Source organism: Panulirus ornatus, chromosome 66 (assembly GCF_036320965.1).
Source record: "Panulirus ornatus isolate Po-2019 chromosome 66, ASM3632096v1, whole genome shotgun sequence".
Lineage (NCBI taxonomy): Eukaryota > Metazoa > Arthropoda > Malacostraca > Decapoda > Palinuridae > Panulirus > Panulirus ornatus.
The window spans coordinates 13,757,601-13,784,937 of record NC_092289.1 but is presented as its reverse complement, the minus strand read 5'-3'; the positions used below and the strand labels follow the sequence as shown (position 1 = coordinate 13,784,937).

The 27,337-nt window shown below is 43.9% G+C and overlaps 1 long non-coding RNA gene across 1 annotated transcript; it reads right to left on the bottom strand.

Moving 5' to 3' along the window:
• Positions 1-9: 9 nt before the first annotated feature.
• Positions 10-8,626, bottom strand: LOC139746693 (uncharacterized). Its single transcript, XR_011712196.1, has 2 exons — positions 8,287-8,626; positions 10-367 (listed from the first exon to the last, which is right to left on the bottom strand). It is a non-coding gene; the product is annotated as an uncharacterized lncRNA (long non-coding RNA).
• Between the last annotated feature and the right edge of the window lie 18,711 nt (positions 8,627-27,337).

Sequence of the window (27,337 nt, the reverse complement as noted above, 5' to 3'; positions counted from 1 at the left end):
ACAAATACAAAAAGAAATTGATCGCTTTATAGTGCACAGAGTTACGGTATTACAATCCAGGTAAGGTTTTCAAAACAAGAATCTCTTCCTTTACACACATAATGATAGTAACAAATGAATACAATGCATTACAGTGGCTGCAAATATACAAATTATGGGCAAGAGAAAATTACGCTACCTATCTTGGTGCCACCATCTGAAGAAATCAACTCTCACAGCACCTTTCAGAGGGTTTGAAACTGTATGGGTCCACCTCTGATTGGCTGAGGAAAAACATGTAAATGAGATGCTGAAGTCACAGTCGAGATGTGATTGGCCCCTTCCAACTATCGAGCCTGACTGCACACCCTCCTAGTTCTCAGTCTACCTGTAAATGAATAAAATTAGATACACAGAATGATACAATTTCGTTAATATATATATATATATATATATATATATATATATATATATATATATATATATATATATATATATATATATGGGAATAAATAAAGGCAGACAGTATGAATTATATACATGTGTATATATGTATATGTCTGTGTGTGTATATATGTGTGTACATTGAGATGTATAGGTATGTATATTTGCGTGTGTGGACGTGTATGTATATACATGTGTATGGGGGTGGGTTGGGCCATTTCTTTCGTCTGTTTCCTTTCGCTACCTCGCAAACGCGGGAGACAGCGACAAAGCAAAATAAAAAAAAAAAAAAAAAAAATATATATATATATATATATATATATATATATATATATATATATAACTTTCTAAAAGGGGAAACAGAAGAAGGAGTCACGCGGGGAGTGCTTATCCTCCTCGAAGGCTCAGATTGGGGTGTCTTTATGTGTGTGGATGTAACCAAGATGAGAAAAAAGGAGAGATAGGTAGTATGTTTGAGGAACGGAACCTGGATGTTTTGGCTCTGAGTGAAACGAAGCTCAAGGGTAAAGGGGAAGAGTTGGTTTGGGAATGTCTTAGGAGTAAAGTCAAGGGCTAGTGAGAGGACAAGTGCAAGGGAAGGAGTAGCACTACTCCTGAAACAGGAGTGGTGGGAGTATTTGATAGAGTGTAAGAAAGTAAACTCTAGATTAATATGGGTAAAACTGAAAGTTGATGGACAGAGATGGGTGATTATTGGTGCATATGCACCTGGGCATGAGAAGAAAGATCATGAAAGGCAAGTGTTTTGGGGGCAGCTGAATGTGTGTGTTAGTGGTTTTGATGCACGAGACCGGGTTATAGTGATAGGTGATCTGAATGCAAAGGTGAGTAATGTGGCAGTTGAGGGAATAATTGGTATATATGGGGTGTTAAGTGTTGTAAATGGAAATGGTGAAGAGCTTGTAGATTTATGTGCTGAAAAAGGACTGGTGATTGGGAATACCTGGTTTAAAAAGAAAGATATACATAAGTGTACGTATGTAAGTAGGAGAGATAACCAGAGAGCGTTATTGGATTACGTGTTGATTGATAGGCGCGCGAAAGAGAGACTTTTGAATGTTAAGAGGTGCAACTGGAGGGATGTCTGATTATTATCTTGTGAAGGCGAAGGTGAAGATTTGTAGAGGTTTTCAGAAAAGAAGAGAAAATGTTGGGGTGAAGAGAGTGGTGAGAGTAAGTGAGCTTGGGAAGGAGACTTGCGTGAGGAAGTACCAGGAGAGACTGAGTACAGAATGGAAAAATGTGAGAACAAAGGAGGTAAGGGGAGTGGGGGAGGAATGGGATGTATTTAGGGAAGCAGTGATGGCTTGCGCAAAAGATGCTTGTGGCATGAGAAGCGTGGGAGGTGGGTTGATTAAAAAGGGTAGTGAGTGGTGGGATGAAGAAGTAAGATTATTAGTGAAAGAGAAGAGAGAGGCATTTGGACGATTTTTGCAGGGAAATAATGCAAATGAGTGGGAGATGTATAAAAGAAAGAGGCAGGAGGTTAAGAGAAAGGTGCAAGAGGTGAAGAGGGCAAATGAGAGTTTGGGTGAGAGAGTATCATTAGATTTTAGGGAGAATAAAAAGATGTTTTGGAAGGAGGTGAATAAAGTGCGTAAGACAAGGGATTCAATGGGAACTCCAGTGAAGGGGGCTAATGGGGAGGTGATAACAAGTAATGGTGATGTGAGAAGGAGATGGAGTGAGTATTTTAAAGGTTTGTTGAATGAGTTTGATGATAGAGTGGCAGATATGGGGTATTTTGGTCGAAGTGGTGTGCAGAATGAGTGGGTTAGGGAAAATTATTTGGTAAACAGAGAATAGGTAGTAAAAGCTTTGCGGAAGATGAAAACCGGCAAGGCAGCGGGTTTGGCTGGTATTGTAGTGGAATTTCTTAAAAAAGGGGTTGACTGTATTGTTGACTGGTTGGTAAGGTTATTTAATGTATGTATGACTCATGGTGAGGTGCCTGAGGATTGGCGGAATGCGTGCATAGTGCGATTGTACAAATGCAAAGGGGACAAAGGTGAGTGCTCAAATTACTGAGGTATAAGTTTGTTGAGTATTCCTGGGAAATTCTATGGGAGGGTATTGATTGAGAGGGTGAAGGCATGTACAGAGCATCAGATTGGGGAAGAGCAGTGTGGTTTCAGAAGTGGTAGAGGATGTGTGGATCAGGTGTTTGCTTTGAAAAATGTATGTGAAAAATACTTAGAAAAGCAAATGGATTTGTATGTAGCATTTATGGATCTGGAGAAGGCATATGATAGAGTTGATAGAGATGCTCTGTGGAAGGTATTAAGAATATATGGTGTGGGAGGCAAGTTGTTAGAAGCAGTGAAAAGCTTTTATCGAGGATGTAAGGCATGTGTACGTGTAGGAAGAGAGGAAAGTGATTGGTTCTCAGTGAATGTAGGTTTGCGGCAGGAGTGTGTGATGTCTCCATGGTTGTTTGATTTGTTTATGGATGGGGTTGTTAGGGAGGTGAAAGCAAGAGTTTGGAAAGAGGTGCAAGTATGCAGTCTGTTGTGGATGAGAGAGCTTGGGAAGTGAGTCAGTTTTTGTTCACTGATGATACAATGCTGATGGCTGATTCATGTGAGAAACTGCAGAAGCTGGTGACTGAGTTTGGTAAAGGGTATGAAAGAAGAAAGTTGAGAGTAAATGTGAATAAGAGCAAGGTTATTAGGTACAGTAGGGTTAAGGGTCACGTCAATTGGGAGGCAAGTTTGAATGGAGAAAAACTGGTGGAAGTGAAGTGTTTTAGACATCTGGGAGTGGATCTGGCAGCGGATGGAAACATGGAAGTGGAAGTGAATCATAGGGTGTGGGATGGGGCGAAAATTCTAGGAGCGTTGAAGAATGTGTGAAGTCGAGAACATTATCTCGGAAAGCAAAAATGGGTATGCTTGAAGGAATAGTGGTTCCAACAATGTTGTATGGTTGCGAGGCGTGGGCTACGGATAGAGTTGTGCGGAGGAGGGTGGATGTGCTGGAAATGAGATGTTTGAGGACAATATGTGGTGTGAGGTGGTTTGATCGAGTAAGTAATGTAAGGGTAAGAGAAATGTGTGGAAATAAAAAGAGTGTGGTTGAGAGAGCAGAAGAGGGTGTTTTGAAATGGTTTGGTAACATGGAGAGAATGAGTGAGGAAAGATTGACAAAGAGGATATATGTGTCAGAGGTGGAGGGAACGAGGAGAAGTGGGAGACCAAATTGGAGGTGGAAAGATGGAGTGAAAAAGCTTTTGAGTGATCGGGGCCTGAACATGCAGGAGGGTGAAAGGCATGCAAGGAATAGAGTGAATTGGAACGATGTGGTATACCGAGGTCGATGTGCTGCCAATGGATTGAACCAGGGGATGTGAAGCGTCTGGGGTAAACCATGGAAAGTTCTGTAGGGCCTGGATGTGGAGAGGAAGCTGTGGTTTCGGTGCATTATTACATGACAGCTAGAGACTGAGTGTGAACGAATGGGGCCTTTGTTGTCTTTTCCTAGCGATACCTCGCACACATGAGGGGGGATGGGGTTGTTATTTCATGTGTGGCGAGGTGGCGATGGGAATGAATAAAGGCAAACAGTATGAATTATGTACATGCGTATATATGTATATGTCTGTGTGTGTATATATATGTATACGTAGAGATGTATAGGTATGTATATTTGCGTGTGTGGACGTGTATGTATATACATGTTTATGTGGGTGGGTTGGGCCATTCTTTCGTCTGTTTCCATGCGCTACCTCGCTGACGCGGGAGACAGCGACAAAGTGAAATAGATAGAATAAATTGATATATATATATATATATATATATATATATATATATATATATATATATATATATATATATTCAATGTATGCCTGGTTCATGGTGAAGTGCCTGAGAATTGTCGGAATGTATGCATAATGCCATTCTACAAACGCGAAGTGGTTAAAGTTGAGTGTTCAAATTACAGAGGCATAAGTCTGAGTTTCCTGGGCAATTATATGGGAGGGTATTGATTGACAGGGTAACGGCATGTACAGAGGCTTAGAGTGGGGAAGAGCAGTGTAGTTTTAGAAGTGGTAGAGGATGTGTGGGTAAGGTGTTTGCTTTGAAGAATGTAAGAAGTACTTAGAAAAACAGATGGGTTTGTATGTAGCATTTATGGGTCTGGAGAAGGCATATGATAGGGTTGATAGAAATGCTCTGTGGAAGTATTCAAGAGTATATCGTGTGGGCGGTAAGTTGCTAGAAGCAGTGAAATGTTTTTATCAAGGATGTAAGGCATGTGTGTGAGTAGGAAGATAGGAAAGTGATTGGTTTCCAGTGAATGTCAGTTTGCGACAGGGGTGCGTGATGTCTCAATGATTGTTTAATTTGTTTATGGATGGGATTGTTAGGGAGGTGAATGCAAGAGTTTTGGAGAGAGGGACAAGTATGCAGTCTGTTGTGGATGAAAGGGCTTGGGAAGCGAGTCAGTTGTTCGCTGATGATACATCGCTGGTGGCTGATTCGGGTGAGAAACTGCATAAGTTGATGACTGAGTTTGGTAAAGTGTGTGAAAGAAGAAAGCTGAGAGTAAATATGAATAAGAGCAAGGTTATTAGGTTCAGTAGGGTTGAGGGAGAAGTCAATTGGGACGTAAGTTTGAATGGAGAAAAACTGGAGGAAGTGAAGTGTTTTAGATATCTTGGAGTGGATTTGGCAGCGGATGGAATCATGGAAGCGGAAGTGAGTCACAGGGTGGGGGAGGGGGCGAAAGTTCTGGGAGCGTTGAAAAATGTGTGGAAGTCGAGAACATAATCTCGAAAAGCAAAAATGGGCATGTTTGAAGGAATAGTGGTTCCAACAAGTTGATATGGTTGCGAGGCATAGGCTATAGATAGGGTTGTGGGGAAGAGGGTGGATGTGTAGGAAAGGAGATGTTTGAGGACAATATGTGGTGTGAGGTGGTTTGATCGAGTAAGTAATAATAGGGTAAGAGATGTGTGGAAATGAAAAGAGTGTGGTTGAGAGAGCAGAAGAGGGTGTATTGAAATGGTGGCAGAAAATGCATGTAGATACAATTCAGTAACGTAAAGACGAGACAAAAATTTTGGATTTATATGTTACAGCAAAGCTTGGAATAGCACTGAATTTCTCATACATGAGAAGCCCCAAATATCATGAGCACAGGCCATGACAGAGATTCCCTTACTTATGCAGGCCAGACTGTTGAGACTGTAACGGAGAGGTGTTATTGGCACCGTCATGCAGTACGCAGGGATGACCACAAAAATGCAATCACTTAAACATTGTCATGAAAATGATCACCCCATAGATCTTGAAAATCCAGTTATTCTTTACTCCTCTGCTGATTATGCTACACGCAACGTCGTTGAATCCGTCTTAATTGCTAATACTAAGAACTTTAATTTGTCCACATGCAATTTTAAAGCCCATCCTAGCATTAACAAAATCATTATGAGAGAATTGACAAAACAAGAAAATGTAAAAAAAAAAAAAAAGTTATTCAAGACAGACACAGCTACCCAGGTCAACCCCCGCCACCTGACCCTCCCTTGATCACTCTTGGCCTAGAAAGATCGGTGTTGGACGGCGGGAACCAAGTGCAATTTTGGGATTAAGATAACTTTGTTAAGTGCTAGCACCTGATGAGGTGGACTGTCTCCACGAAACGTGCCAAATGTGTAGAAAAATTGCATGTTGAATAAAATCGTATGAACTACTGAAATGCGATGTCACCTTTACGTGTGTGTGTTTATATATATATATATATATATATATATATATATATATATATATATATATATATATTTTTTTTTTTTTTATCATTATTTATTTTGCTTTGTCGCTGTCTCTCGCGTTTGCGAGGTAGCGCAAGGAGACACACGAAAGAAATGGCCCAACCCACCCCCATACACAATGTATATACATACACGTCCACACACGCAAATATACACACCTATACATCTCAATGTACACATATATATACACACACAGACACATACATATATACCCATGCACACAGTTCACACTGTCTGCCTTTATTCATTCCCATCGCCACCTCAGCACACATGGAATACCATCCCCCTCCCCCCTCATGTGTGCGAGGTAGCACTAGGAAAAGACAACAAAGGCCACATTCGTTCACACACAGTCTCTAGCTGTCATGCAATAATGCCCGAAACCACATCTCCCTTTCCACATCCAGACCCCACACAACTTTCCATGGTTTACCCCAGACGCTTCACATGCCCTGATTCAATCCACTGACAGCACATCAACCCCGGTATACCACATCGATCCAATTCACTCTATTCCTTGCCCTCCTTTCACCTTCTTGCATGTTCAGGCCCCGATCACACAAAATCTTTTTCACTCCATCTTTCCACCTCCAATTTGGTCTCCCACTTCTCCTAGTTCCCTCCACCTCCGACACATATATCCTCTTGGTCAATCTTTCCTCACTCATTCTCTCCATGTGCCCAAACCATTTCAAAACACCCTTTTCTGCTCTTTCAACCACGCTCTTTTTATTTCCACACATCTCTCTTACCCTTACATCACTTACTCGATCAAACCACCTCACACCACACATTGTCTTCAAACATCTCATTTCCAGCACATCCAGCCTCCTGCGCACAACTCTATCCATAGCCCACGCCTCGCAACCATACAACATTGTTGGAACCACTATTCCTTCAAACATACCCATTTTTGCTTTCGGAGATAATGTTCTCGACTTCCACAAATTCTTCAAGGCTCCCAGGATTTTCGCCCCCTCCCCACCCTATGATTCACTTCCGCTTCCATGGTTCCATCCGCTGCCAGATCCACTCCCAGATATCTAAAACACTTTACTTCCTCCAGTTTTTCTCCATTAAAACTTACCTCCCAATTGACTTGACCCTCAACCCTACTGTACCTAATAACCTTGCTCTTATTCACATTTACTCAACTTTCTTCTTTCACACACTTTACCAAACTCAGTCACCAGCTTCTGCAGTTTCTCACATGAATCAGCCATCAGCGCTGTATCATCAGCGAACAACAACTGACTCACTTCCCAAGCTCTCTCATCCCCAACAGACTTCATACTTGCCCCTCTTTCCAAAACTCTTGCATTCACCTCCCTAACAACCCCATCCATAAACAAATTAAACAACCATGGAGACATCACACACCCCTGCCGCAAACCTACATTCACTGAGAACCAATCACTTTCCTCTCTTCCTACACGTACACATGCCTTACATCCTCGATAAAAACTTTTCACAGCTTCTAACAACTTGCCTCCCACACCATATATTCTTAATACCTTCCACAGAGCATCTCTATCAACTCTATCATATGCCTTCTCCAGATCCATAAATGCTACATACAAATCCATTTGCTTTTCTAAGTATTTTTCACATACATTCTTCAAAGCAAACACCTGATCCACACATCCTCTACCACTTCTGAAACCACACTGCTCTTCCCCAATCTGATGCTCTGTACATGCCTTCACCCTCTCAATCAATACCCTCCCATATAATTTACCAGGAATACTCAACAAACTTATACCTCTGAAATTTGAGCACTCACTCTTATCCCCTTTGCCTTTGTACAATGGCACTATATATATATATATATATATATATATATATATATATATATATATATATACTGTAACTGGTAGGTTTTATCAAACAGATTTTGATAATTATGGTTTCCTATTCTAGAAATGATTGAATCTAGTTTCTCAAAATCCTGACACAAAGTACACATCACGCAACATTAATAAACTGACCATCACCACACCAATATCATCACGCAACTCAGTGGTATTATCATACTTCTAATCTTAACTACAATCCTAAAAGTAACTTACTTCGTCGGCTCCTCCAGATGAACCTCACAGAGTCCAGGAGTGACTGATAACTCATTTGCATCACTGATGGCCTCTGTATTTGCTTCCGCATGCGGCACTCCGCCAGCTGCGTATAAACAGTAAAGCCAGAAATCGGAGGCATTGTCTCTCCTCCGCTGCGTCCTGTTTGCAGTCGAACACAAAGAGGCAGGCGCTTTGGTCGGTTAGCCCAGAGAACTGCTTAGTATCATCCTTGTGTGGTGGTGTTGCTTCCTGATGGCTCCAGATCGCCATCGTCATGGAATCGTTGAGAATATCACGGCTGACGTGGTAGCACGTTTGAACACTCCGGGAGTCACTGGTAAAATGGCCGATCACTCGGATGTGAAGCAGGAACGCTCGTGGGAGTCGAAACACCAAACCACATGAACGGAACGCGCTTCGATTCATTCAGACCATAATATTCGAAGTGTATCACTATTTTACCCTTTTCTGACCAATTAACTTGTACATTATCAATCATTATACTATTCATCATACTGTTTCACTCAAAACAAATGATGCAACACATGAATTAACTGTATAACTTAAAGTTCCATAAAGCTTTCTATAGTCGAATATAACAATCATGAACCACATAAAACCACTCAAACTAAAGCATAAATCTCAAACTTAATAATGCCTAGAATTATGACAAGAGACAGTGAGTTTGTAGATACATTACAATCCTCCTTTTTTAATCTAAAAATCTCTAACGTATTAAAAGACTATTTTTGTCAATAATATTTTGAGTCGACAATTTCTAGTGTGCATGACCCTGATTTAACCCGGTGTTTACTCCTTGAAACGAAAGCTGTACGAACACAGATTAACGCTCTAAGTCTTTCCTTATTAGACCAGATTACGCATTATTGATCTCGTTATCAGAAATATTTCTTTTTAAATCCCACACGAAACAATGCAACATAAGGATGCGTACAGCTTAGGCGCAATATACAGTTCCTCCTAAGCAATTACGCAAGATTTACATTTCAAATACATACATTTATTGATTATAAATTCTGTACAATAAGCAATACAGTACTAAATCGACGTAACAGATTCATCTTCTCATGCACAGAATAGTGTAGCAAAGGAATTGACATTATACAAAACAAACAAAACCAGACATTGATCCGATGACAATATATATATCCCTGGGGATAGGGGAGAAAGAATACTTCCCACGTATTCCCTGCGTGTCGTAGAAGGCGACTAAAAGGGAAGGGAGCGGGTGGCTGGAAATCCTCTCCTCTCTTGTTTTTTTTTAATTTTCCAAAGGAAGGAACAGAGAAGGGGGTCAGGTGAGGATATTCCCTCAAAGGCCCAGTTCTCTTTTCTTAACGCTACCTCGCTAACTCGGGAAATGGCAAATAGTATGAATATATATGTATTATAATTCCTTCACAGTTAGATTATCATCTTGATGATATAGGCTTAATTGCATACCCGAACACCACCATCCGGCAACACTTGCTTACCAATGGCCTCTTAGCTACGTCTCTTCCTTGTATATCAAATGAATGTTCTACGTTTTTTATCTCATTCTTGTATCTCCCCCGACGATGTGATCATTGCACGAAAGTGCACTTGGGAACTTACCGTGACTCATTTCCCTGTGGTTTCATGCATATGTGTGTGTGTGTGTGTGTGTGTGTGTGTGTGTGTGTGTGTGTGTGTCCCCAAAAAAGTAAAAAAAAAAGAAATTAATCATGGGAACATAACAGCTGCAGGTATTCAAAACCCCTCATCCAGCCAACTACAAATGGTGCCGGGTCAAGATCGTAACGTACTAATAAGGATCCTTTCGCACCCAGGAGCTCACAGCTACGAGCATGTCGTACCCCTAACACACACACACACACACACACACACACACACACCCCAGGTACGACTCGCCTAGATGGATACTACCTTCATGACCATGGTAGATCAAATCTTCCCTCTAGCATCATCAGTGATTATATATCGTAAGGCTGTTTTTCGTACCAGCAGCCTGGAGCAATGCACCAAGGGAGGGAAAGCACAACTCTACGCTACAACCCCGCCAGGTTTTACTTCTATCTTCTCTCTTGCCCCAAGATGTGGCACCACCGCTTCGCCGTCGACCAAAACCACAGCTAAAGACACTGATGCCGCTACCTCAACTTACACTAGTACATTACGAGGGTTTTCCTACTCCCTCAACGCCTGCTGAAGTGTCACATTTCAACACCACCTCGGCACCTGCTCCGGGTCGAGTTAAGTAAGGTTCCTCTGCCTGGCAGGCGAGACTGCGAGGCGTGCTCCAGCCTATGTGCAGCAAAACATTGAAGCTTCCATTCTATCGCTACATCAGTGTGAGACTTTAGCGTGTTACAGCGCCTGCCGCTCCCTCACCAGACGATGATCCGTCTCCCAGCACAGTGGAACGACGCCACCAATGCACAAGGCCATCGCGTATGTCAATACTGCAGGACCAGCGCATCTCTTTTTAAGCTGGAAGTCAACAAGGCACCAGGCCTCACTCACTGCTGCCCCACAGAAGCCTATCCCCTCTGTTACATCAAGTTATCACAGAAATTCAACCCCCAAACTGCAAGCCGGCGCCGACAGCGAGGCATTACTACTTTCCCTGATATGTACCACCGTAGTTGAACCACCACGGCAACACCTCCTCTTCTGTTGAAGCGTCGCAGTGTTAGCGCTCCCTGATGGCAGCAAGATCGTCGCCATGCGGGAGGAGATACATCAGATGGTGTGATTTTCCCTTTGCGCTAATCCATCGGAGGTACTCCATCCCACAGCCCCGGGCGTGGTTGCCATAGAGCTACCAACTGGCCAGAGCAGGAGCTTTAGTGCTTGTACTTAGTCTGAGGCTGCATCGCCGCCTGACCACAGTGAGTGCGTGGTCCCACATTGGCAATTTACCTCCCCAAAATGAGGCAAGTGTTGTGGTGATTTGCATGAGGTTACGATGTATGTGAAAATTCAGCGGACGAAAAAGGGGTACAATCTATTCGTAGCGTTTTTCGACTCTGAGGGAGTCCATCATATCCCAGCTACCTGTTATATAGCAGCCAGCCACCCTAGTGGCACCCGCTCTTAATGCTCACAATTGATTGATCCCGTCAATTTTCCTCTCGATGTGGGATAGATATCACGATTTGTGACGATGATTGATCTCACGTCAGCAGTCTTCGTGGAGTACACGGCCACAGTTCTGCAACACACAGCGCTTGGAAACACCGCCCGTAAACAGCGGGCGGTGTTTTAAAGTGTTGTGTGCAAGGGTCAGCTAGACATTCGGCCAGGTCCGTTAAGAGGGATTTTTTGTTTCTTTTCCAGTATTAAGTAACGTGACTCGAGCCAACGCCTGAGTTCCTCCACCCTCTCCCTCTCAGTTGCCAGTCTCGTCCCAGACACTTTTATGCCCACGCTTGAAGTGTAGCGATTGGCCTTGGTTATAGTATTATGTTATCTATATTGCGATGTACATCGGTGTATACGTATACGGCGAAAGGTGACTAGTGTATTTCTAAGCAGGGCGTCATCTGTAAGGCTGCGGTATGAATTACGAAGGACTCGTAAGGCGCTACTCGTGTCCTTTGTAGTGATTGGTTCCGACGCGGACGCCACAACCAATGAATATGATTCAGTCGAGTGTATATAAGCGGAGGCGTTTTCCCGCTCTGATGCGTCATATGCAGCTACTGTACCGCAGCAAGTTACATAAAGCGGAGACTTTTGCTGTCGCAGCGAAAGGCCAAATGGAGCTAGTGTACAGTAGCAAGTTACATAAAGAGGAAGCGTTCTGCCCCTCCTCCTAAGTGCCATATGCAGCAAGAGTGTGTATAGATGGTCCTTCAACTCTCGAAGGCTCCTCGACTTGGGGGGCCGTAGACGCATAACCAGCAGTTGACAGCCTGGGAGGGATGTAACCAGCCAACTCCACCAGCACTTGGTGACCCTTGCTATAATCCTTCTTCTGGAGCTTTGTATGGGAGGCTGGCTGCTCCTGGGCAGGTCTTATAAAACCAGGGATGGACGCCGTTCCAAGTCATGCCGAGCCATCTTATACAACCTGCAAAGTCAAGCTGTCTACACAGTCTTTATAAGCTGCAAAAACCCGTTTCCAGTCTGTCTACGAGTTACAATACCGAGCTGTCTACACACTGTCTGCAAGCTGAAACACTGAGTTGTTTACACTTTCTATAGAACCTGAAAAGCCGAGGTGTCTACAGTATCAACAAACAGCACAACCGAGTTGTCTACACTCTGTCTACCAACAGAACAAATGTGCTATTTCGGAACTGCTCACACATGGCTTGTTTTACATAATTGTTCCTGTTTTCCTGCTCGAGCGAAGTAGCCTCAGGAAGCAAAAGAAAAGTGGCCTCATTTGCAAGTATTCCATATCTTGTTTTCATGAATAATGCATGGTAACCAGAGACCCTTTTCCACAGCTAAGCCCCACAGATTAATCCATTTACCTAGACTGCTTGATGTGCCCAATTCATGGGGATAGGTGAATGAGAATACCACCCACTCGTCTCTCGTATTTCCTGTGTGTGTTATGGGTTATCCTCTCATACTTATTCTGTCTCCAGTGGCGTTCTTCAGGGCTGTCCTCTATACCCAGCTCTCTCTCTCTCTCTCTCTCTCTCTCTCTCTCTCTCTCTCTCTCTCTCTCTCTCTCTCTCTCTCTCTCTCAGTTGCATCATCAGGCATCACCACTCATCAAATAATCATAAATGTTGTAAGAGAAAAGAAGAAAAAAAAAAGACACACATATCATCATCTCGGCTTCGTTCGTTCTTAAAACGACGAAAAGATCTAAATTTGAAGGGGGGAAAAAAAGAAAGAAAAAAAATCATTTACTTGTGGCTCGACAAGAACAAAACATTTTAGGAAGCCGAGTCTGCGACGCGGAGTTTGACCTAAAGTGTCGTTAAAGGAGCTGGACAAAAGCAGCAGGAGAGAGGCTTCTCAAAGATTTCGCGGGTCTTTGGTGTTCACACCTTTACTTGAGTATGTTGCTTGTTTGTCTGGGCTTTAAGCCTATAAATTGCCAGATAAAGATAATCAACTCCTCCAGGTGTTAATTATAAGATTAAGACCATACTTACTCTCTCGCTATATATGTATCCTTCGCTGGCAATGTTAGAAGCTTTCTCCTTTGTATTAATTGCCTTTTACACGAGACCCAGTAATTAGCAACCCAAATATTACAGTGGTTTTTCCTTTTCGTCTATAGTGTGATATTCCTTTTCGTCTATAGCGCGATATTTCTTTTCGTCTATAGCGTAATATTCCTTTTCGTCTATAGCGTAATATTCCTTTTCGTCTATAGCGCGATATTTCTTTTCGTCTATAGCGTGATATTCCTTTCCGTCTATAGCGTGATATTTCTTTTCGTCTATAGCGCGATATTTCTTTTCGTCTACAGCGTGATATTCCTTTTCGTCTGTAGCGTGATATTTCTTTTCGTCTATAGCGTGATATTTCTTTTCGTCTACAGTGTGATACTTCTTTTCGTCTATAGCGTGATATTCCTTTCCGTCTATAGCGTGATATTTCTTTTCGTCTATAGCGCGATATTTCTTTTCGTCTACAGCGTGATATTCCTTTTCGTCTGTAGCGTGATATTTCTTTTCGTCTATAGCGTGATATTTCTTTTCGTCTACAGTGTGATATTTCTTTTCGTCTATAGCGTGATATTCCTTTCCGTCTATAGCGTGATATTTCTTTTCGTCTATAGCGCGATATTTCTTTTCGTCTATAGCGTAATATTCCTTTTCGTCTATAGCGTAATATTCCTTTTCGTCTATAGCGTGATATTTCTTTTCGTCTATAGCGTGATATTTCTTTTCGTCTATAGCGTGATATTTCTTTTCGTCTGTAGCGTGATATTTCTTTTCGTCTATAGCGTGATATTTCTTTTCGTCTATAGCGCGATATTTCTTTTCGTCTATAGCGCGATATTTCTTTTCGTCTATAGCGTGATATTTCTTTTCGTCTACAGCGTGATATTCCTTTTCGTCTGTAGCGTGATATTTCTTTTCGTCTACAGCGTGATATTCCTTTTCGTCTATAGCGTGATATTTCTTTTCGTCTGTAGCGTGATATTTCTTTTCGTCTGTAGCGTGATATTTCTTTTCGTCTATAGCGTGATATTCCTTTTCGTCTGTAGCGTGATATAGCTCGGTCTAGATTTAATGAGACAGAAGGGAAAACTAACAATATCTCGGCAACAGCAACACTCGCCAACGAGTCTAGACGTCTGGTGGTGTTTCTGTGAGCGGTTGCTAGTCTCTATCTGACGCAGTCATTAGAACGTCCCTGTTATGAGTGTAGCTGTCAACATTCTTTGGATCGCTGCTGCTTCCTGCTCCTGCTTGTGTAGGAGCAAGGGAGGAAGACCTGATCCCCTGGCGCTGCTGCAGGAGCAGGAAGAGAAGCTAGGGAGGGAAGAAGGACCCGACCCCGTGGTGCTGCTGCAGGAGCAGGAGCCAGTTCTTGCTTCCTACAAGAAAGGCATTGTCAAAGTATCGCAGTTCCTTTGCAGGAGAAAGAGGCGTCGCCCGAGGTCCAGTAGTGTTGAGAGAGAGAGAGAGAGAGAGAGAGAGAGAGAGAGAGAGAGAGAGAGAGAGAGAGAGAGAGAGAATAGGCATCGCCGAGGCGAGTCAGTTGGAAACGTTTTCGGGCGGCGTGAGCGCCGCGGCGACTTAACGCGTCTGTCCATTTGCCCGAGAGGCTCTTTTTATCCGCTCACCATCAGGTCCTTCAAGCCTTCTAAGGTCTGCACAGATGAGATGTAGTTGCAAACATGATAATCCTTCGCTTGTAGGGCAAGGTGAAGAATGCAGGCGACTAAGATCGTCTTTGTACGGAGAGACGTAAGGTGACTGTGACTGCATGGCAGAAACGTTGAAATTCTGGGAGGGGCCAGTATTGGCTGCTGCCTCTCATTGACAGTATGTCGTTTTAAGCCCATTAAATTCACTAGAAATATTTACTTAACCCATGACTCCGGAGAGAGAGATGTGAGGAACTCCTCAAAATGTCTGCGTACAGTATTTGCTCATTGCTACTCGCTATACCCGCTTCTCATCTAGTTGCTCTCACAGAGAAATCATTGACTCATATGGCAACACTGGGGGTGTGCTTACGACTGTGAATGGTTGACGCCTATATTGCCATACAAAGAAGAGTCAGCTGAACGTTATTTTCGGGGTGATGTAAAATTTCGAAGCGACAGTCATGTAGCCTAACCATTCCATGCCTAGAAAACGAGTATATTGTAATCCACTCACGTTGCATTGTCTCTAACACGCGCCGAACGTTAAATATGTATAGAACGTCAAGTTGAGATCTCGACAATGTGGTGTTTACATGTCTGGCGTGCGGTTTAAATGTTTGTCTCGCTCATAGTTTAAACGTCGTTTCTGCACAATTTAAAAGTCTACAGAGTAAGATTCATGTACTGTATCCGTTTAAAATACGAGTGATGCACAGACATTAGATTATTGGCATGCGATTTAAATGCTTCTATTGCGCGTAGTTTAAATGTTTCTGTCGCGCGTAGTTTAAATGACGTATACGCGTAATTTAAAGTTCTACAGCACGCGCACGCCAAGAAGATTCACTCACTGTATCCGTTTAGATAATTGTGACGATCAGAGTTTGATAACATTTTGGCATATCGGATTTTCTTTCTTTTTAGTTGTTGTGGAGAGCTAAGGTTATCAGTGTCTCAGAACTGAGGTTTGAGCATCACTAACACTGATCAAGATTTTATCTTTTGTCGTTAAAGGGAACTTATTCAAATCTAGGATTGGGCTGGAAAACGCATTAGTCTATCACGAAAAGCAGGTTCGATATTTAATGAAAACAGCTCATGATGAAGGAAATACTTCGAAACTGTGGATCAGAGAAGGACATGGTCAGCGTTCGGGGTGAGTTTTGAGATCATATCCCAAGTCTAGAGAGAGATTGGATTAACTGGTGGAGTTTGACAAAGGCCTGGGCGAGATAAGCAACAGTACAGTACATGTCCTGGTGACGCTCGCTACATTACTCTCAGATTTGACGCTGACAAACACTTCATTAGCGCCACTGCTTGTTGAAGTACCACACGCTGGCGCATGTCCCTCTCTTGATAGAGAGAGGTAGATGACTTACGTTTTCTATGCATTGCTCAGAGATGATAAGATACGCTTTCTTTAAATTCTGTTAAAATCGAGGCTTGAACAGTGATACGTGTCTTGTCTTTGTAAGTAGCGCCCGAGGACCGTAAGGTCTATCACATCATTTTAGGGTCATTGTCAAATGGAAGAATGAACCCTGTGTTTCATGATCAATGAGACATTTGGTATACATCTCCTCAACTCTGTTTTGAGGAATACTTCGAAGGCAAGTCGTATATAGATTCATATATTTTCTGCCGATTGACTGACTGATGACTCGAGAGTGGGTCGTTGTCAAACTCACCAGGATGGGACTGCCTGGTGTAGGCGAGTGGTGTGTGCGCCCCCCTCCCTCTCTCCTCGTATGGTCCAGAATGCGACTGCCTGGTGTAGGCGAGTGGTGTGTGCCTCCCTCCCTCTCTCCTCGTATGGTCCAGGATGTGACTGCCTGGTGTAGGCGAGAGGCGTGTGTTCCTCCCTCTCTCTCTCCTCGTATGGTCCAGGATGGGACTGCCTGATGTAGGCGAGTGGTGTGTGTTCCTCCCTCCCTCTCTCCTCGTATGGCCCAGGATGGGACTGCCTGATGTAGGCGAGTGGTGTGTGTGCCTCCCTCCCTCTCTCCTCGTATGGTCCAGGATGGGACTGCCTGGTGTAAGTGAGTGGTGTGTGTGCCTCCCTCCCTCTGTACTCGTATAGTCCAGGATGTGACTGCCTGGTGTAGGCGAGTGGTGTATGCCTCCCTCCCTCTCTCCTCGTATAGTCCAGGATGGGACTGCCTGGTGTAGGCTAGTGGTGAGTGCCTCCCTCTCTCTCTCCTCGTATGGTCCAGGATGGGACTGCCTGGTGTAGGCGAGTGGTGTATGCCTCCCTCCTCTCTCCTCGTATAGTCCAGGATGGGACTGCCTGATGTAGGCTAGTGGTGTGTGCCTCCCTCTCTCTCTCCTCGTATGGTCCAGGATGGGACTGCCTGATGTAGGCGAGTGGTGTATGCCTCCCTCCCTCTCTCCTCGTATAGTCCAGGATGGGACTGCCTGATGTAGGCTAGTGGTGTGTGCCTCCCTCTCTCTCTCCTCGTATGGTCCAGGATGGGACTGCCTGATGTAGGCTAGTGGTGTGTGTGCCTCCCTCCCTCTCTCCTCGTATGGTCCAGGATGAGACTGCCTGGTGTAGGCGAGTGGTGTATGCCTCCCTCCCTCTCTCCTGGTATAGTCCAGGATGGGACTGCCTGATGTAGGCTAGTGGTGTGTGCCTCCCTCTCTCCTCGTATAGTCCAGGATGTGACTGCTTGGTGTAGGCGAGTGATGTGTGTGCGTGCCTCCCTCTCTCTCCCATCGCATGGTCCAAGACACACCCTTCTTGAAGCCGTGGGTGGGAACGCCATCTATCAGCGTGATCAGTAAGCTCCCAGTGTACTGCTCCTGGCCGCTACCTCTCGCTTCGTGGCATCGATTGTATAAAAAAAAAAATTTTTCCTGGTGTGTACACATCGAACTCCAGGTATTACTGTATAATGATATAGTCTTTTGTTTTGGGAACATATATGTATGAGTCGTCTGTTAAGTTTTGCATTATAATCGCCATCATCCTACAACACTCGGTAACAAACATGATTTTGAATAAACTCCAGAATCCAAGAAGAGATGATTTGCTTAAGATTTACTTCATCTCCGCTGACAGAATAAATCTGTCTATTACATTCACGTTGGTCTCGTACACTGAAGAATGTAAAACTGAATCAAATGAGCCTCTCTCTCTCTCTCTCTCTCTCTCTCTCTCTCTCTCTCTCTCTCTCTCTCTCTCTCTCTCTCTCTCTCTCTCTCTCTCTCAAGTAGACAGCAGGTGGTGGGCAGCCACCGACCAGGGAGTTATATTACCGGCGCTACTTCGCTCGGGTATTGTGAGAGTTAGGGAAGGAGAGACAGCGTGCCAGTACTTCAATGGCTGTTAAGTTCCACTCCTTGGCCGGGTTGCTGTCTTCTTCTCTGTGCCTCCCCTACACATGTTCTACAGGCATTCACTTTGCAGACACACGCTCTCTCCTTCTCACATGTTACGCCCAGCAGTGCTTGTCTTGCATATTTCTTGATAAACTAAATCTTGTGGCAGTGAGCGCTACGCGCAAGCCCTTCCTATTGGCAAAATCTCATCGTTGGTATATGTGAGTAGACAGGCACTTTCTCCATATATATATATATATATATATATATATATATATATATATATATATATATATATATATATATATTATACAAACCTCCAACAACTAGGATCGAACCCGGGACCCCTGCGTAACAGGCGGGAGCACTCCCGCTAAGCTATGATTACAACTTCGTGGTAGTGCTCCCGCCTGCTACGCAAGGGTCCCGGGTTAGATCCTGGTTGTTGGAGGTTTGTATGTTATATGGAAGTGCGCGTTCATATGTACTGTATTCATATATATATATATATGAATGTAGGTTTGCGGCAGGGGTGTGTGATGTCTCCATGGTTGTTTAATTTGTTTATGGATGGGGTTGTTAGGGAGGTAAATGCAAGAGTTTTGGAAAGAGGGGCAAGTATGAAGTCTGTTGGGGATGAGAGAGCTTGGGAAGTGAGTCAGTTGTTGTTCGCTGATGATACAGCGCTGGTGGCTGATTCAAGTGAGAAACTGCAGAAGCTGGTGACTGAGTTTGGTAAAGTGTGTGGAAGAAGAAAGTTAAGAGTAAATGTGAATAAGAGCAAGGTTATTAGGTACAGTAGGGTTGAGGGTCAAGTCAATTGGGAGGTGAGTTTGAATGGAGAAAAACTGGAGGAAGTGAAGTGTTTTAGATATCTGGGAGTGGATCTGGCAGCGGATGGAACCATGGAAGCGGAAGTGGATCATAGGGTGGGGGAGGGGGCGAAAATTCTGGGGGCCTTGAAGAATGTGTGGAAGTCGAGAACATTATCTCGGAAAGCAAAAATGGGTATGTTTGAAGGAATAGTGGTTCCAACAATGTTGTATGGTTGCGAGGCGTGGGCTATGGATAGAGTTGTGCGCAGGAGGATGGATGTGCTGGAAATGAGATGTTTGAGGACAATGTGTGGTGTGAGGTGATTTGATCGAGTGAGTAACGTAAGGGTAAGAGAGATGTGTGGAAATAAAAAGAGCGTGGTTGAGAGAGCAGAAGAGGGTGTTTTGAAGTGGTTTGGGCACATGGAGAGGATGAGTGAGGAAAGATTGACCAAGAGGATATATGTGTCGGAGGTGGAGGGAGCAAGGAGAAGAGGGAGACCAAATTGGAGGTGGAAAGATGGAGTGAAAAAGATTTTGTGTGATCGGGGCCTGAACATGCAGGAGGGTGAAAGGAAGGCAAGGAATAGAGTGAATTGGAGCGATGTGGTATACCGGGGTTGACGTGCTGTCAGTGGATTGAATCAAGGCATGTGAAGCGTCTGGGGTAAACCATGGAAAGCTGTGTAGGTATGTATATTTGCGTGTGTGGACGTATGTATACACATGTGTATGGGGGGGGGGGTTGGGCCATTTCTTTCGTCTGTTTCCTTGCGCTACCTCGCAGACGCGGGAGACAGCGACAAAGTATAAAAAAAAAAGAAAATATATATATACATATATATATATATATATATATATATATATATATATATATATATATATATATATATATATATATATATGTATATATATATATATATTTCATTTTATGTTTCTTTCGCAGAAATAACAACTGAATTTTGGTCTGCTGTTGGTGGAATGTACACCTCTTTTGTGAGGTTCGGTTAGGCTGGTCCGCAGAGTGTGGCTGCTGTACAGGTCCGCAGAGTGTGGTTAGTGTACAGGTCCGCAGAGTGTGGTTAGTGTACAGGTCCGCAGAGTGTGGCTGGTGTACAGATCCGCAGAGTGTGGTGTGTGTACAGGGCCGCACAGTGTGGTGTGTGTACAGGTCCACAGTGTGTGGCGGGTGTACAGGTCAGGAGTGTAGGGAGGGTGTAAGGGCGCCCTTGTGATGTTCTCATTACCCAACTCGCAACGATAAGCTGTGGTGAGGATAATGGCAGCACTGCTCTGCTATCTTGCTGCCTGGCCGGCCACCAGCTGCCGAGCCCCTATCATGGTGTACGTATGTGCCATGCACTCGCAGGCTCACTCACCATCACAACAGTGAATCAAAGTTCCCAGCATTAACTTGGTGACACTGATGAGTATGTGATCTATGCTCCTCTTACGGTGTTATGATGCGTATGATCTATGCTCCTCATACGGTGTTATGATGAGTATGTGATCTCTGCTCCTCATACGGTATCATGATGCGTATGATCTATGCTCCTCATACGGTATCATGATACGTATGATCTATGCTCCTCCTGTAAGGAGACATGTGGACTATGTTGACACTTGAAGCATTCCACTCTCTTGAGAAGAATCACCTTTACATAAGCACCAGCGACGCAGAGTGTGGCTAGATGATCACAACTCCTCTCTTGGCAGCAGCTGCTCCTCAGGATAAGGACGACCCGAGCCTAAAGAGCAGTACTTATATATGATGGCGCTTCCTCTCTCACCTTCCTCCCCTTCGAAGTCAGTTCAAGGCTACATAAACGACCACGTCACCCAAACAATGGCTTGAAAACACGTCTTTGTGTGTGTGTGTGTGTGTGTGTGTGTGTGTGTGTGTGTGTGTGTGTGTGTGTTACGGGGTCTCGTATACCATCCTTATATTTGATCTCAGAGACGCAAAGGCGTCCATACATGAGCTTGCGGTACAGTCCTGGATGACGTGCTGCCAAATCCCCCAAAGTCGCACGACACTTCACAAAAAGGCCGTAGATCAACGTGATCACGGGAAAGTGAGGAGAAGCTGAGCACATTTGTGTCTCTTATGGAAATTCTTCTTAAACTCGCTCAGTAGAGGAGAGGGCGCATCCCTTTGAGAACCGGAGTAGTGAGTGGTGTGTATGTATAGACGTCGTCACACTACCTATGCTAGAGGTCAGAAGGTGCGTCCCCTGGAGGCTGCAGAAGCCTGACGACATGAAGCCTCCCTCACGTAACGGATCACACACACACACACAAAAAGAGAGTTTCACAAGGCCAACGTGACGTTCTTCCGTAAAGGTTATAACACACACATACATAACGAGTTTGTATGAGCGCCTTAAGAAGCCAGACGGTGACCTTAAACACCCCGGACACAGCAGCTACAGGAAGATAAAGAGGAAGCTGATAGGGAGGGAGTGATTACCTCAGTAGGATAGCAGCAACGGAGATTGTGTATGTGATCCGTGGACGTCAGAGCAGTTATACCAGCGCCTTCCTCAACTGCAGGGAATGGGAGTGTGTGGTTCTTGTCAGTTTTGTATGATCGACTAAACACACACACACGCACACACACACACACACACACACACACACACACACACACACACACACACACACACACACACAAACGTCATCCCTAAACTGTCGCCAGAGTCCTGCATTTCGTAAACTAGCAAAGGAGACAATTTCTTAACCTCACTCATTGCTTGTGATTATGTGTATGTCTGATATTGTGTGTGTGTGTGTGTGTGTGTGTGTGTGTGTGTGTGTGTGTGTGTGTGTGTGTGTGTGTGTGTGTGTGAGAGTGACCCTTGACAACCTTAAAAGCGGTCAGCATGTTCTACAGTCATCCATTTGGGGAAGCCAAATGTTCGTAAAGGAAGAGAAAAAGCACAATCTTTTAGCCAGACTCCCAGAGAACACCTGAAACAGTGCCAAACTTCCTCACCAGTGCGAAGACTGCGGTCTACCAAACCTGCCTTATGTCTTTAGAGTACTGCTACGTAGGGGCGATTGGATGGAGATGAAGATACCGGGAGATGGGAAGATAGATCAAGATTTTGAGTGCTCAGAGCCTGAAAATGCGGGAAGGTGAAAGACGTGCACGGGATAGAGTAAATTGGAACGATGTGCCATACAGGGAGCGACATGACAGAGCGGCATGAACAGCATCCACTTGCCTAAAATAGAAACATTTTACGCCTTCCATCTCCTCTGTTTACCCTGCCTCTTCAGCAGCACCAGGTAAGATGAGGTCGCGAATACACACGTCCTCGCCAAGGAGATCGAGTAGTCTGCGTGACTTCCCTCAGAAAGCGGCGGCGGCTTATGCAGCAGGGTCGCAGGCTCATGCGAGAGGAGAACCTCATAGAAGACATTTTTATGGCGCGATCGCCAATTCCAAAGGAACCCCCCAGATGCCGCCCACGTCCCCCCCGCAGGAGGAAAGTCTGCAAACGTTACTTTTGAAAGAGAACTTTTTGATGTCGACACCAGTATCCGGGGTAAGGGCAAGCGACGGCAAACACTGGCGCCAAGAGCTCTCGCCTGCCGCGATGGGAATCATGACAAGAAATGGGTCGTTGAGTTCCATGGAAAAAAAAAAAGCAAAAAAAAAAAAGCGTGGGAGCCCTGGAAGCGGAGTCAGCCATGACGCAGCCAAAGAGGAATCACAGAGGCGGGACGGCCACCGCAGGTGCTATCGCTCCGGGAGCCACATCTTCAGTCATCGAAGACAGTTTGGCTCGCACTTCGCCAGCCCATTCACGGAGACGCTGTAGAAATGTACCACCGTCCTATATGTGTGTGTGTGTGTGTGTGTGTGTGTGTGTGTGTGTGTGTGTGTGTGTGTGTGTGTGTGTGTGTGTGTGTTACCAGACTCCGCCCACTGGAGGTCACACCGCGAGCGTTAAGTCACCTTCCGTGAGTCTTTCGTCATTGGGAGTTCTCAAAGAACTTCTCACTCGGAAGGCGTCTACATTTCCCCTGCTAACTAGAAGTAGCGCAGCCTTGGGATGTTTCGAAAATACATTGGTCGGTGCATTATTAGTCTCGTATGTCACTTCCGTCTTCGAAAATGATCATCTTCTTGCAGAAATTATTTGGAAAGTTGTCTGGTGGCGTCCATGATCCAGTGGGACGGATGTCTGTGAGGAAGGTCACCACGTCATGCAGCAGCGCAGCCTCGACCACGCTTATCGTAGTTCCTGTTGATATCTGATAAGAGCAACGAGTACTAGAGATAGAGAATACAAGGAAGACCATCGAGTGGAAATCAGGATACGAGCAACTCTCTCTCTCTCTCTCTCTCTCTCTCTCTCTCTCTCTCTCTCTCTCTCTCTCTCATAGCAGTACTCGTTGGCAGGTTTTCTCTCTCTCTCTCTCTCCTCGCTCCTCAAGAGATAGGTTTTCATGTTCTCCATGGACTATTCCGGGAGTGGGTCTTCATGGCCTTCTAGGGCTGTTCCAGGAGCCGATGAGTCTCCATGGTCTTCTAGGGCTCTTCCAGGAATGAATGGGTCTCCATGTCTTCTTTGGGCTGTTCCAGGAGTGGATGGGTCTCCATGTCCTCTCTGGGCTGTTCCAGGATTGGATGGGTCTCCCTGTCTTCTTTGATCTGTTCCAGGAGTGGATGGGTCTCCCTGTCTTCTTTGATCTGTTCCAGGATTGGATGGGTCTCCCAGTCTTCTTTGATCTGTTCCAGGATTGGATGGGTCTCCCAGTCTTCTTTGATCTGTTCCAGGATTGGATGGGTCTCCCTGTCTTCTTTGATCTGTTCCAGGATTGGATGGGTCTCCCTGTCTTCTTTGATCTGTTCCAGGAGTGGATGGGTCTCCTTGTCTTCTTTGGGCTGTTCCAGGAGTGGATGGGTCTCCCTGTCTTCTTTGATCTGTTCCAGGAGTGGATGGGTCTCCTTGTCTTCTTTGGGCTGTTCCAGGAGTGGATGGGTCTCCATGTCTTCTTTGGGCTGTTCCAGGAGTGGATGGGTCTCCATGTCTTCTTTGGGCTGTTCCAGGAGTGGATGGGTCTCCATGTCTTCTTTGGGCTGTTCCAGGAGTGGATGGGTCTCCATGTCCTCCCTAGGTTGTTCCAGGAGTGGATGGGTCTCCATGCCCTCCCTAGGTTGTTCCAGTAGCGGGTTGGTTCCCATGTCCTCCCTGGGCTGTTCCAGCAGTGTGGCTCCATATTCTCCTCGGACTGTTCCAGCAATGTGGCTCCTTCCGTAACCTTCCTGGGCTGTTCCAGTAGCGGGTCTCCATGGCCTCACCGAGGTCACTCGATTTCACAGGTCCACACGGGAGCCACCGGCCTGCAGCTAAACGTGTACACTACCTTCACACACTGAAAACAACTGGGTTTTCCTCCGTCCCTGACATAGTTATACAATCATCCTCAACGCACCACTGCACGTCAGGTTATAAAAGCAGATTCGAGGAAATAATATCAGTAATCTCACTGGTCAATAAAGTCATTGTGTTTAGTTATTAGACTTAGATTAACTATTAGATTTGGTTATATGGCTTAATTATTAAACTTGGTTATAATTAGGCTTGGTTATATGGTTTGATTGGAGGGCTAGCTTTTGGTGACTTGGTTATTAGGCTTGGCTATTTTGCTTGGCTATTCGACTTGGCAATTAAGCTTCGTTCTCAGATACTGTTATAGGCATGGTTATCTGATATGGATAGTTGGGTCGTTTAAAAGGACACTAGGCTCGTTCATAAGGTTTACCAGTCATTAGGCGTTAGTGTTAGGCTTCAGTATCTCCTAGATCAACATGTCTAAGTTGTAGTGAAGATTTTTTATTTTGCCATTCTAGTTAGTGACTTGTGAAACAGCTTATTACAATGTGGTCAGATTATGATGAACTGAATATGGATCGTCAAACTGACTCTTCCCATTCTAACAAGTATGTGGGGAGGAAACAATGTGTCGACAGGACATACCCCAGGACTTGTATAAGCCTGGAGTACCTTCGCCTGTGTACTATTCTCTGGTGTGATGGTCTCATACACTACCTGTACATCTTGGACATTGGCCAGACGAAGCATTTGAATTGCTGGGATGTGGTGTACCTCACCCTCGAGGCACCAAGCTATGGAGGTATTTCGCTGAAGGCATATACTTTCTAGAGGGAAGAAAAGATTTTCTCAAAAATCTTACAATATTTGTTATATGGGAATTGCTTTGCTATCTGAGGGACGCAGGATCGGCCCGGTAGTGTCCCTTGAAGTAGATACGATACGAGTTTATGAAGTGAATGTTGTTACTTGAGTTAGATAGATAGATTATTATCATTGTGATCTATTTCCTAATCACTCGTCCTGACTCTTTGTTGTTGGGGTGTGGAAGGGAGGAAATGATCTGTTAACGGGGTGTGGAAGGGAAAAATGATGTTCTGTTAACAGGATGTGGATGTGAAGGAATGTCTTTCTGTTAACGGGATAAGGAAGGGAAGATATGACCTTCTGTTAACGGGATAAGGAGGGGAAGATATGACCTTCTGTTAATTGGGTGTGGAGGGGAGGAAATAACCTGTAAACGGAGTGTGGAAGGAAAGAAACGACCTTCTGTTAACGGGGTGTGACGCGGAGGAAATAACCTTCTGTTAACGGGGTGAGGAGGGTCGGAAAACGGTATACGATCATGGCGGAACACAATATCTAATCCCCCTAAACATCTTCACCAAGTTTGATACCTCTGAGCCAAAGGTGATCCACAGAATGCACACTCGAGCTGATGAACCACAGCTTACACAGACCAGACCTCCAGGGGCTATGTCGTAGTAGCCTTTGAACTCTACGTGTCAGATAAGTCTAAGACTCTCTCTCTCTCTCTCTCTCTCTCTCTCTCTCTCTCTCTCTCTCTCTCTCTCTCTCGGCCTTGCGTCTAACAAATGTGAATTCTCTTTTTGACACCAATTATCGGATCCATTATAGGGGGTTTGTGTATAATGTTCTGTATAGTATGATTTTTAGACATAGAATATATGGAGTTCCTTCCCCCAAACCTGTCTTACCTCAACCCATTTACGAAGAGAATGATTCTGTGCCATTGGTGAGAGAGAGAGAGAGAGAGAGAGAGAGAGAGAGAGAGAGAGAGAGAGAGAGAGAGAGAGAGAGAGAGAGAGAGCCAGCCCGGCCGACCATGTATACATAAAATACAGCCGCTCGCGCACGACACATGGCATTTTTCTCGCTTTTTATCTCGCACAGGATAAATGAGTCGGAAGTCTTTCGTGATACGAGTTGAATATGGTCTCAACTGGCATTTGTCGCGAACCGCCTGTCATCACGGGAGCCGAGGTGATTTGAGTTCCTATCTACGTATCATTAATATCATTGTTATCATTATCATCATCATCAGCATTATCTTTCTTCTTCTTTTTCTTCTTCTTCTTCTTCTTATTCTTCTTCTTATTATTATTATTATTAATATTATTATTATTATTATTATTATTATTATTATTATTATTATTATTATTATTATTATTATCATTATTATTATTATGATTATCATTATTATTATTATTATTATTATTATTATTATTATTATTATTATTATTGTTATTATTGTTGTTATTATTATTACTATTATTATTATTATTATTATTATTATTATTATTATTATTATTATTATTATTATTATTATTATCATTATTATTATTATTATTATTATTATTATTATTATCATTATTATTATCATTATTACTATTATAATCATTATCATTATCATTATCATTATTTTTATTATCAATTTCATTACTGCTGTTGTTATTGATTTCATCTTTATGATCTTATCATTATTATTATCATCGTTATCATTATCATTATAATTAAGGGTTCAGATAAGGACAGAAGTGCTGCTCAAGGTCAGAATCCTTGAACGAAAAAGACATGCATAAGCAAGAGCATGAAAATGAGTGAAAAAAGATAGGACAAAGATAAGAAAAAAGATAGTAGAAATCATACAGTAACTTAGATGTAATTGAACTGAAATATGAAAAAAAAATGGAACAGGAAAATTCAACAGAACTTGTGTGAGAAGTCCAGCTACCACTCCACCA